At 44.8% G+C, this 12,366-nt stretch overlaps 1 protein-coding gene and 1 long non-coding RNA gene across 2 annotated transcripts in view; both read right to left on the reverse strand.

Annotated features, from left to right (window-relative positions):
• Window positions 1-12,366, reverse strand: part of LOC115544457 (uncharacterized) — a 993,561-nt gene that overhangs the window by 324,888 nt on the left and 656,307 nt on the right. The window lies entirely within an intron of this gene.
• Window positions 1,132-12,366, reverse strand: part of LOC115544510 (uncharacterized) — an 84,456-nt gene continuing 73,221 nt past the window's right edge. Inside the window, exon 2 of the long non-coding RNA XR_003976890.1 lies at window positions 1,132-1,558. This is a non-coding gene — a long non-coding RNA (uncharacterized LOC115544510). The remainder of the gene's footprint in view (window positions 1,559-12,366) is intronic.

A 12,366-nucleotide genomic window follows, 5' to 3' on the forward strand; every position in this document is an offset into this window, starting at 1 on the left:
ATGGTCACCCTACGCCGAAGGGTACTGTTACCCGTCTGTGACAGAAGCTAAAGTGCCCTTGCCAACAGTCGGGATTTGAAGTGAGACTGTTGGTCTGACAGTTTTTCCCCCCCAGTGTCTGACAGTTTATCCCCAAGTGTCTGCCAGTTCATCACCGAGTGTCTGACAGTTTATCACCGAGTGTCTGAGTCGGCGACAGTCATGCGGTGATGCGTTTATTTGGTTCACACACACACACACACACACACACACACACACACACACACACACACACACACACACACACACACACACACACACACACACACACACACACACACACACACACACACACACACACACACACACGTTTCCCTGACACTTATCAGTCAATGATTTATTTGCTTGTTGTTTCACTTCTTCTTTGAACTTCATTATCTCAATATTTCTTATTATTCCGATGTTTGATTATCAGGCCTACCTTAGCACAGCTAAGGTTGGGCTGGCAGACCAGTTTAAAGAAGTGACATATTTGTAAGCATTGTTTTTTTGGAATAATTATGCAACAGACTAACGATGCATGCAGTGATTTGATACACTGATCGTTTAAAACAGCCCTTATGGAACGTGACCACATCTTTACTTTCTGTCTCCAGAGAGAGAGACCCGAGTCTCCAAGCAGTCAAGTCTCAAGTAGGTCAAGTCCAGAACAGTCTCCCAGCAGGGAGTCTGAGTCCAGTCTCACAGCAGGGAGTCTGAGTCCAGTCTCCCAGCAGGGAGTCAGAGTCCAGTCTCACAGGTCATGTCAAGCCTCAAGTCTCCAGGTCTGCTTTCACACATATTATTTCAAATTCATAATGACTTTTTTTTAATTAATTTAGCAATAAGAATGTTATTTTATCCATAGAATGTGAACTATTTTAATCTTGTTTCAGACTTGACAGTCCCTGTGTCTCTTTAATAATCTGCTCAGGGTTGTTGGCCGAATTCTGCTCTGTTGACGACTTATTGATGAGGACGCATCGACTCTGTGGGCAGATATGGGATTAACACAATTATTACCCAGCATACATTTGGGGGCGATACGCCTGCGTCTGTATGTTTTAACATTAACTGTTAGTTTGCAAATAAAACAACTATTCATTCAACACAAAGTTTGAAAATTCTTCCTTTATTTAATTGTTTGGTGCAATCTCATTATACACATGAAACAGCAACAGCTGCTTAATAACATCTGTAATGTATTCGTAACTGTACATTGGTTAGTTTATAAACCAACTGTAGATGACATTATCCACCCGCAATAGCAACAGCTGTATAATCACATCAGTAAATATCAGTAACAGTACATTAGTTACTTTATAAACCAACTGTAAATTATAAAGCAATATCTCAAACAGCAACATTTATACATAATACTGTACACCAGTTGTAGGCCCATCCTACCCCTGGGTAGTAGGGTGAATTCGGGGGGGGGGGCCATCAGTACCTCTGGTACACAGGGCCCAGAAGTCGGTGCTACGGCCCTCCGACCCGTCCTCCTCTGCTCTCATCTCCTCCACTAGAGGTCAGTCACGGCCTGTGGATGCAGAGTGACAGTTAGGGATGGGGATCATTAATATTTATTGATATTGATACCATTTTCGATACTCCTTAACGATCCGAGTCTTTATCGGTACCACTTTCGATACTTTTCTATTAATTGGTGGAAATACGACGCATTTTTAGTGATGAGGAAAATATTTAGGAAATAAATAATTGTATTTTAAATTAAATGTGTAATTCCTAATAAATGGGGGGAGAGAGAGAGAGAGGGGGGGAGGGGGGGGGGGGGGGAAGTCAGAGAGAGAGATTTTAAACTTTCATGGTTTTCAAATCTTTTTGGTGCAAAAACAGGGTACCTGAAATAAATAGCCTATTTTTTATGGATGGTTTCTAAGCCCTCTACCGTCTCAGCTACTCTTCACTCTCTGTGCTCAGTGTAACAGTGATCATACAGCGCGGTTCGGTCCTGCACACGCCCGGACTCCCGTTAAATCAGCTATTTTCATGATCTCTATAGTAACGCTGATAAACATAACCCAAGTTCACGGGTTAACAGTTCAATAACTACTGCTGTAATGTATCAGTTAATCCACCAGACATGAGTCGGCCATGCCCACCAGGTCATGTGACTCTACCTGTTCTCTGCAGAGTGCTCTTCCCATAGGCCAGTAGGTTCTTCAGCCAATCAACACACTCCTTGGTGTAGTAGTTCTTCCTGTATTGATTCATAGCTCTATTCTGATCCCATCTCAGTTTGGTGGGGACAGCCTGACGTACTGGAGCGACCCAAGTCAGGGTCTTCAGGTCAAACGCTATGAAGTCCTCTCCATCGTAGGCATGCTGCTCAAGAGAGAGAGAGAGAGAGAGAGGAAACAGAAACAGGAACCGGAAGCAGGAATGTTTATGTATGGTTGTAGTTTTTTCGCTCGGTTCTCCGTATCAACAGTTGGGCTAGAACCGAGCGAAAAGACTACAACCAACCCCCCTTACAATGAGCAATGAGGGTGCACTCACACTAGGCAATCTGGACGTGGCCGGTGGCCGTCGCAAATGTGGCCTGGCCACGGTAGGCTCTTGTACATACGTCATCACGTCGTAAGTAACACGTCATCACCCAAGCGTCCGCTGCATGGACCATAATAAAGTCTGCCGCCAGTCAGAGTTCTAACAACAATGGACAACAACACAGAGAACACAGTTCGCACTTTGCTGAGTCTGTTGCTTATTTGGAAATATGTTTACCGTTTAATGGGAAAGAAGGCTCGTCGCCTTTATTATGTCCGTGGTCGCGCATGGACTATACGTCATCCAGCTCAGGTTGCTTAGCCGTGCGTGTGCGTGTGTCGGCTCATTAGCATCTGTACCGTGGCGGCCCGTACCGTAGCAGCACACCTCTCCCAAGTGGCCAAATTGGCCTGGCCTGGCCAGACTGGCCACTCACACGGGCAGATTTGAGCACGGTTAGGTGTGAAAACGGCCACGGCCACGGCCAGATGGCCTAGTGTGAGTGCACCCTGAGTCTTCCAACAGAAATCAATGGATTTACAAAATGCCAAATGACAGAAACTGTATTTCGCTACCATACTTGTACCGTCAAATATGAACTCTAAACTCTCCCCAGGCAATGCAGACATCCTGAATTTAAAGTTGTAAATCCAGGGTTACGGATTATTTACTATCCATGTTAAAAAGAAGAAGGAATAATGCCTCAGATTGCATTTTTCTTAAAATATTGACTATTCTTAAAGGAGGCAGGATTATTACCTAATTGTTCACTCTATTTTGTTTTTACAAGTTTGACGGTTTTATTTAAAGTCACATTTGTCTTGTTATCTTTATTGTTGTTGTTGATCCGACCCATGACTCAAAAACCGTGACACGATCCGAACCGTGAGTGATCGTGTGATCCGTTGAACCCCTAGTGTGTTGGTTGTCATGGACACGCAAGTGTGTGTGTGTCAGCATGTGCACGTGCACGAACGTGGGCACATGCGTGCGTGCTTAGTTATAGTACATTTTTGTGTGTGTGTGTGTGTGTGTGTGTGTGTGTGTGTGTGTGTGTGTGTGTGTGTGTGTGTGTGTGTGTGTGTGTACATAATGTATGAACATGCCTCCCGTGTGGTTGAAGCGCTTCTTAGCATTCTCTACGTCGACCTTGAAGACCTGCTGGTTACGCAGCTCTCTATCAGTCTCCCAGTCCCAGTAGTCTGGGAGGTCTCTGGTGAGCTGGTCCATCCAGGCCTGTTTGGGTACGGCTTTCTTACTGACGCTGTCATAGTGAACAAATTGAACCTCATCCACCATCCCAGCAGACACATACTCTGGGAAGGATGAGAGGCCAGACGACGCCGTGTAGAAAAACCTCAGAGAGTGAATCACTGTGGACAGACAGACAGACAGGTTGATGCTGCACATCACTTGAGAGACAGACAGACAGACCCCCCCCAGCATGTGGCTCCACCCCCTGTCTATGGGTTTAACTGTATTGACATCTCTTCAGGTTACAGTGAAACACTTTGTCTAAAACAATAAAAACAGCTTTGTTTGAATCCTCCACCAGGAATGGGTTAACCTAGCTATCTGTGTTGTATACGGGTAATGGGTTAACCTAGCTATCTGTGTTGTATACGGGTAATGGGTTAACCTAGCTATCTGTGTTGGTTAGGGGGAATGGGTTAACCTAGCTATCCGCCTTGTATAGGGGGAATGGGTTAACCTAGCTATCTGTGTTGTATAGGGGGAATGGGTTAACCTAGCTATCTGTCTTGTGTACGGGGAATGGGTTAACCTAGCTATCTGTCTTGTATACAGGGAATGGGTTAACCTAGCTATCTGTCTTGTATACAGGGAATGGGTTAACCTAGCTATCTGTGTGGTATAGGGGGAATGGGTTAACCTAGCTATCTGTGTTGTATAGGGGGAAAGGGCTAACCTAGCTATCTGTCTTGTATACGGGGAATGGGTTAACCTAGCTATCTGTGTGGTAGAGGGGGAATGGGTTAACCTAGCTATCTGTGTGGTATAGGGGGAATGGGTTAACCTAGCTATTTGTGTTGTATAGGGGGAATGGGTTAACCTAGCTATCTGTCTTGTATACGGGGAATGGGTTAACCTAGCTATCTGTCTTGTGTACAGGGAATGGGTTAACCTAGCTATCTGTCTTGTATACAGGGAATGGGTTAACCTAGCTATCTGTGTTGTATAGGGGGAATGGGTTAACCTAGCTATCTGTCTTGTATACGGGGAATGCGTTAACCTAGCTATCTGTCTTGTATACAGGGAATGGGTTAACCTAGCTATCTGTGTTGTATAGGGGGAATGGGTTAACCTAGCTATCTGTGTGGTATAGGGGGAATGGGTTAACCTAGCTATCTGTGTTGTATAGGGGGAATGGGTTAACCTAGCTATCTGTGTTGTATAGGGGGAATGGGTTAACCTAGCTATCTGTGTTGTATAGGGGGAATGGGTTAACCTAGTGATTGTTAGTGCTTGGCACTTGGTTCTATGAACATCCTCACTGTACCCACAGTGATATATTGTTGTTCCTCTTTCTGATGACTTAGGTTCTTTGGATGACTGCGTCTGCTAAACGCCCTCAATGTAAATGTAAATGTTACCAACTGTTTCATTCTTAGAACTATATATTCCATAATCCACCATTTTAATAAATACATTTTTACGTTTAAGGATTTCTGATCCAGGAATGATTTATAGTGAGATCAAATGTGTCTTCTGTTGATCAAGTGAACATATTAATGAGCCAGTTTCCTTAAGTAGTATAAGATATGAATAACTTAAATAAACATTATTATTAACACTTCACTGACCTGGGAGGCAATATTTACTCATATATAAATATTATGATATGAATTGATATAGAATTAAAATGAGTAGGGTCGAACAGTATGAAAGTGGTTCTGATAAACTAACATCATCATCCGGTTTAGTCTCGTTTTCTCAGTTTGAACCCAAAATGAAACGCAGTCGAAACAAAACGCAAACTGGTTTCTGAAAATTTGGTTTAAATATCGGAACAAGTGAATGATTAATCATCCTGTGGATTAGTTGTTCGAGTTTGAGATTGTACACAAACGCAGTTTCATATCCACAGGAAAGACAGCGAAACTAAGCACTGCTTCGGGACCACTATAGTTCTAGTTCCGGGTCTATATATAGTTCGGACCGAGACGCTCTGAAGGGTCCTACCTGCAGACCCCCCGGAGAGGAGCCCCAGCAGCAGCAGCAGTCCCAACGCCCCCATGCTGAGTGTGGAGGATGGTCGGCTGGTCTCCTGAAGGTTTGAACTGGCGGGACTCGAGGGGAGGGCGGAGGGGGACCCGCTCGACCAATGGGAATTAATAAAGGCGGTGACGTCATTAGTTACCAGGTGGACAACAACAGTTGAAGTGGAAATAAGTGAAGCAACCGAACGGGCAGAAGAGCCTCAAGAGAGGCCTGGTATACCTGGTATACCCAGATAAAACACAAACCCCCACAAACACACACACACACACACACACACAAAATAAGAATATAAAATATATACATAGTATACTGTTTACATACATGTAAATATAGAGTATGTCGGTGGACATAGGCTGACTCCATGCGTTCTGGTCTACTGTTGTGACGGGGTCTTGGTGCTGAAGAGATCAGCAGGACCGCAGCGCCCCTGTGTGGCCGGCCGGTGAACCGCGGGTTGCTGACCACTGCTCAGCATCGTGTCAGCCTCCGGAGGATGACCTCACCCGGGACCAGGAGAGGACCAGGTCTCAGTTGCGGTTCAACGTCCAGTTACTTACGCCCCCGTGTGTGTGTGGGTGTGTGTGTGTGTGTGTGTGTGTGTGTGTGTGTGTGTTTGTGCTTACGCCCCGGGGGCGTAAGTTACCAGCACCATTACAGCTCATACTTCACTGGACGCCATTCTGTGTGTTGGCAGTTTAGGTGTTATGACGCTGGTGACGGTGTTGTCTCTTCACCCTTTAGTACACAACACAATGATGTACCTCACTTTAGTACACAACACAATGATGATCTCACTTTAGTACACAATACAATGAGGATCTCACTTTAGTACACAACACAAGGATGATCTCACTTTAGTCCACAACACAATAATCTCACCTTTAGTACACAATAAAATACGATCTGACTTTAATGACAAACCAAATTGAAAGTTAGTGCCAGGGTCAAAGGTTTGTTGTCAACATTTACAATACAGTTCATTACAACACAACACAACACTGCAAAACAATCTTGATAAACTATGACCAAATCCATGTTTTTTATTGTGGTTTAATCAGATGCCGTGGGCAGTGACCACAGCTGCCATTCGGCGGCTCGTTGGCGTGACTTTTCCTTTGTTTTTCCTGACCTTCCAAGCCCTCTAAGACAGACTTCCAGTGGTGCTGTGACATGAAACATAGTCTTGGATCAAGTGGAGAAGATTCCATTAAGCCTGTAAAATGTGCGCTGAAAAGTTAGTCTACCACAACATGAAATAAGCAGACTGGAATTGGGAGTTGGAAACTTTATTGACAGCAAAAAGAAAAAAACAGCTTGTAATATGTTAATTATAAATCCCACAAGACCAGTGTATTCCAGCAACTCTAAAATATTTTCCAAAAAGACTGATGTGATAATGATTATTATATATATATATAATAATAATAATAATAATAAATTGTATTTATAATGCACTTTATATTCAAGAATCTCAAAGTGCTTCAGAGAAAAAAATACCAAAAAACTATTAAAAAGGGGGAACCTCAAAGAAAGTTTAGCTAAATGCTCTTAAGAGCTGTAGTCTGTGGAGCCCTCAGGTGGTCAGGGAGGGCGTTCCATAGTCTAGGGGCAGCAGCAGAAAAGGCCCGATCACCCATGGTGCACAGCTTCGTATGTCGGGTTTGGAGGGTGTGAGTGGATCCTGAACGGAGTGTACGTGAGTTTGTCGGGGGGGTGAGGAGTTCCTGAAGGTAGAGGGGGGCAAGTCCGTGAAGGCACTGGTGGGTGAGGAGGGAGACCTTGTACTCAATTCTGAGTGGGACAGGGAGCCAGTGCAGTGATTTCAGGATGGGGGTGATGTGGTCGTGCTTGCGCACCCTCATCAGGACCCTGGCAGCACTGTTTTGAATGTATTGGAGCCTCTGGATGCTCTTGCCAGGGATCCCAATGAGGAGTGCATTGCAGTAGTCCAACCTGGAGGAGACAAAGGCATGGACGAGCTTCTCTGCATCAGCCAGGGTGAGTGATTGGCGGAGTTTGGCGATGTTCCTGAGGTGGTATAAAGCTGTCTTACAGAGGTGTTTGATGTGGGTGTCAAAATTAAGTTGTGGGTCCATTTTAACACCGAGGTTGGTGACGGATGTGGAAAGGGGGATGTTTTTGCCAGAGAAGGTGATATTGGTGATGGTGGGGGAGCGGAGCTGATGTGGCGTGCCAACATATATAACATAACATATATATATATATATATATATATATTACATAGTATTAAAGAAGGATTAATTAGGGCCAAGGACAGTCTGAATCAACGGTCTGGATTACGGCCCCTTTATAATCCTAATAATATCATATTAAACATCTTAAACATTATAAACCCACACGTTAAACCAACGTTATGCGGTGAGCAACCGCATCCTAACTAAGATGGCCGCTCATGAGGGAGATCATGTTGCCATGGTTTCAAAGCATCAGTTACAGATTGGCGAGTCAACCAATGACTCAACAAATTATCAAATGCACAATTTAATGGAATATGACAGTTGTCATATTCCTAACAAAGTCATTTTAGTTGGTAATAATCACTTAGTTATACTGTAATAAGAGTAGACAATGATTTCATTTATTTAAGCTTTCTTAGGGATTAATTGTTGTTTTCCAGATCAAAGTGAGTCAGAGTGTTGTCGTTGAGTCTGAGGCGATCTGAGCCCCACGCCTGATGGTCAGGATTATGAATGATGATCAATCCTCCAACGAGAAGCCTCTTCATCATTCAGCTCTAAACACCAGGGGAGCACAGGTCAGCTCCAACCATCTATCAGCACCTCACTGCTCACTACCTCATCATGAGCCCACCACATGATAGGGCTTGTACCGTTGGACTCCGTGGAGCCTCTTTCATATGGCAGATCGTTTGTGTAGATAGCATGAGGTTAAAGAGATTGTTGAAGCATTACTGTTAGCGTTTAGCTTCTACCTCATGTGAGTAAACCACATAAGAAGCAGCTAGCCTCTAGCATATAAACAGGGTCCCCCCACACAAACACCCGGTACATAACAATCATATTTCAAATCGATGAATCTATTTAGGGTTAAAAACCAAGTTGTGACCAAACTAATACTATTACAATATCACTATCACTGAAGAATACTGTTATAATATTACTATCACTGATGAATACTGTTATATTATTACTATCACTGATGAATAATGTTATAATATTACTATAACTAATGAATACTTTCACGATATTACTAACACTGATGAATACTGTTATAATATTACTATCACTGTGATAAAGTACAAAATATATTACTGAAGTACTATACATATATATATCTGTGATGAAGTACTCTATGACTGTGATGAAGTACTATATATATTACTGTGATGAAGTACTATTTATATGACTGTGATGAAGTACTATTTATATTACTGGGATGAAGTACAATATATATTACTGTGATGAAGTACTATATATATTACTGTGATGAAGTACTATCTATATTACTGTGATGAAGTACTAATGATGTTACTGTGATGAAGTACTATATATATTACTGGGATGAAGTACTATATATATTACTGGGATGAAGTACTATATATATTACTGTGATGAAGTACTATTCATTTTACTGGGATGAAGTACTATTTATATTACTGTGATGAAGTACTATCAATATTACTGGGATGAAGTACTATATATATTCCTCTCATGAAGTACTGCAGTAATGTACTGTGAAGACATTAGTGCCCTCCCACCCATCCTCCAAAGAGTTGTGATGTCACAGAATACTGACCTTGGGGTCAGGGGTCGGGGCCAGAAGATGTTTCTGTCCCTCAGGGATCTCAGAGCTGGTGTCAGAACCTGGCAAGAAGCAGACGGTGAGGAGCTGAACGGATCTACAGAGCTAGATGTATCTAGATCTATAGAGCTAGGTGTATCTAGATCTACAGAGCTAGGTGTATCTAGATCTACAGAGCTAGGTGTATCTAGATCTACAGAGCTAGGTGTATCTAGATCTACAGAGCTAGGTGTATCTAGATCTACAGAGCTAGGTGTATCTAGATCTACAGAGCTAGGTGTATCTAGATCTACAGAGCTAGGTGTATCTAGATCTACAGAGCTAGGTGTATCTAGATCTACAGAGCTAGGTTTATCTAGATCTACAGAGCTAGGTGTATCTAGATCTACAGAGCTGTATTCTCCACAGACCAGTCACCATTGTCTCTGTGTTGGTAGTATTGTTAATCATGAGAGCAGAATTGCAGTAAAAACACACGTTACTCACCAGCTGCTGGACGTTTGGCTGAATCTAAGGATCAGGAGAAATGATCAGTGTGTTTCATATTTCATATTTTACTTTCATATTCTTAATGCCTCAACATCACTGGGGCCTGGACCTAAGAGGAGGTTCTTCCTCCAGTGATGGAGAGGTTTCTACCACCAGACCGCTAGAGTATCACGACGACCAATCAGAGTCCAGGAAGGGACGCAGCGTGGGGGCAGGAAGTAGGGGCAGCTGGGGGTCAGGGGTCAGCTCACTCACCGTTCCTCTTCCTGTACCAACAGACTCCCGCCAGGACCAGAGCTCCAACCAGGAGGAGGGCCCCCGCCACAGAGCCAGCGATGGGGAAGGGCCCCGGGAGCCCTTCAGGGGAATCAAAAGCAGGAGATCAGGAGGAGGGCCCCAAGGAGGTGGAGGTGGAGGTGAGGTGGAGGTGGAGGTAAGGTGAGGTGGAGGTGAGGTGGAGGTAAGGTGAGGTGGAGGTGAGGTGAGGTGGAGGTGAGGTCAGGTGAGGTGGAGGTGAGGTGGAGGTGAGGTGGAGGTGGAGGTGAGGTGGAGGTGAGGTGTGTTCCGTACCTCCGTCCCTCCCAGTCTTCCCCCAGTTGGTCCTGATGAGGGCGGGGTCCAGGGGGGTGGAGATGTCCTCGATGCCTTTCAGCTGGACCACACACTCGTACCTCCCCCAGTCCTCCTGTGGGACGGCCGTGAGGTTCAGGTCCACGCTGACCTGGAAGGTCCCGTCGTGGTTGGGGAGGACCTCCCCGGGGTCCACCTGCTCATGGAGCTCCTGGCCGTCTCTCCTCCAGAACACCACCACCCTGTCAGGGTAGAAGCCTGTAGCATGGCACACCACTGGGGAGGAGGGGCTCCTCTGGAGCAGAGACACCCGCGGACGCTCTGGAGAGAGGGGGGGGGGGGGGAGAGAGAGAGGGGTGGGGGGAGAGAGTGGGGGGAGGGAGACGGGGAGGGGGGAGGGAGAGAGAGAGAGACAGAGACAGAGACAGAGAGTCCGGTCGTCTGTCTGTGGTTTCTTTCTACAACCGACACAGAGCCCCCCCCCCCCTCAACCAAAACCCAGGGAGGAGGTCCCAGAATAATATCAGAAAAACATTTGTTGCTCTATTTTTAATTTCTGATTAATATCTTATTATTCTTAAGGCACTGATGGAAGCATTAATCACTAATAAAACAAGAAATCATCGGCTGAACACACGAGAACATTCAGTTGGATCCACTGAGTTGTTCATTGCAATTATGCTTCACTAACAAATGAGACAGAAAAATAGTCCCTTACATGTACAAAATAAACACAAGGACTAAAACAATAGAAGCAGCAGACTTTACAAATCATCAACAGGTGAGCACGTATCTTTAATAACTGAACATGTTCTGCAGCCACTTGGTTCCAAACGGAACCCAAAAAAAATCAAGATTCAGCCGAAAGTAATTTACAACATGCAACATTATCCCATAGACCTCTTGGTTATTAAGAATAAAACATAACATCTGCTTTAAATCAGGTTGTAAATCAGGATTATGACAACAATTATGATATAAGAGCCCTTAAGACCAAAACTGGTGAAGTCTGAAAATATACAAAGATGAACCATCAATAGGTATTTTATATACATTACAAATAATAAATGTGCTTATCTAACTATGGGAGATCTTAAAAGTATTTTCATGGTTGATCATGCTATACTTTAAAGAACAGACAGACAGACAGACAGACAGACAGACAGACAGACAGACAGACAGACAGACAGACAGACAGACAGAGAGACAGACACAATGTAATTGTGTGTAAACACAGACACTGAGTCATCAGTCCTCTCTGTGCGTGCGTGTGTGTGTGTGTGTGCGTGTGTGTGTGTGTGTGTCCTCCTCCCCCGCGCCCGTTTTCTTTTTCTACAACCGACGCCGGGCACCCCCCCCCTCTACCGTGGAGGGATCACAGAGACACTGCTCCCCAGCCCCCCCCCCTACCCAGACCCCCGGGAGGAGGTCCTCCTGGGTGAAGGAGGACCAGAAGGTGTGGAGGTGTGTCAGTGTGTCTGAGGACCCTCCTCCACCTGGGGACACTCTGTAGAAGGACAGAGAGCCAGCAGGCCGGTCCAGATACACTCCTACTCTGGTGGAGCCAGCGGCGGGGAGAGGGAGGTCTGTCCATCTACCGTTGTATCCGGCATAGTAAAGACCATCATAACAATAAAGAGCCCAGGACTTGATGTTCTCTCCAAGCCCGCTGCCATCCCATCCTCTCCTTGTGATTCCTCTGTATGTCACTCCTATACCAACCACTCCTCCCCACTCTACCTCCCAGTAACAGCG

The sequence above is a fragment of the Gadus morhua genome, chromosome 5 (genome assembly GCF_902167405.1).
Source record: "Gadus morhua chromosome 5, gadMor3.0, whole genome shotgun sequence".
Classification (NCBI taxonomy): Eukaryota; Metazoa; Chordata; class Actinopteri; order Gadiformes; family Gadidae; genus Gadus; species Gadus morhua.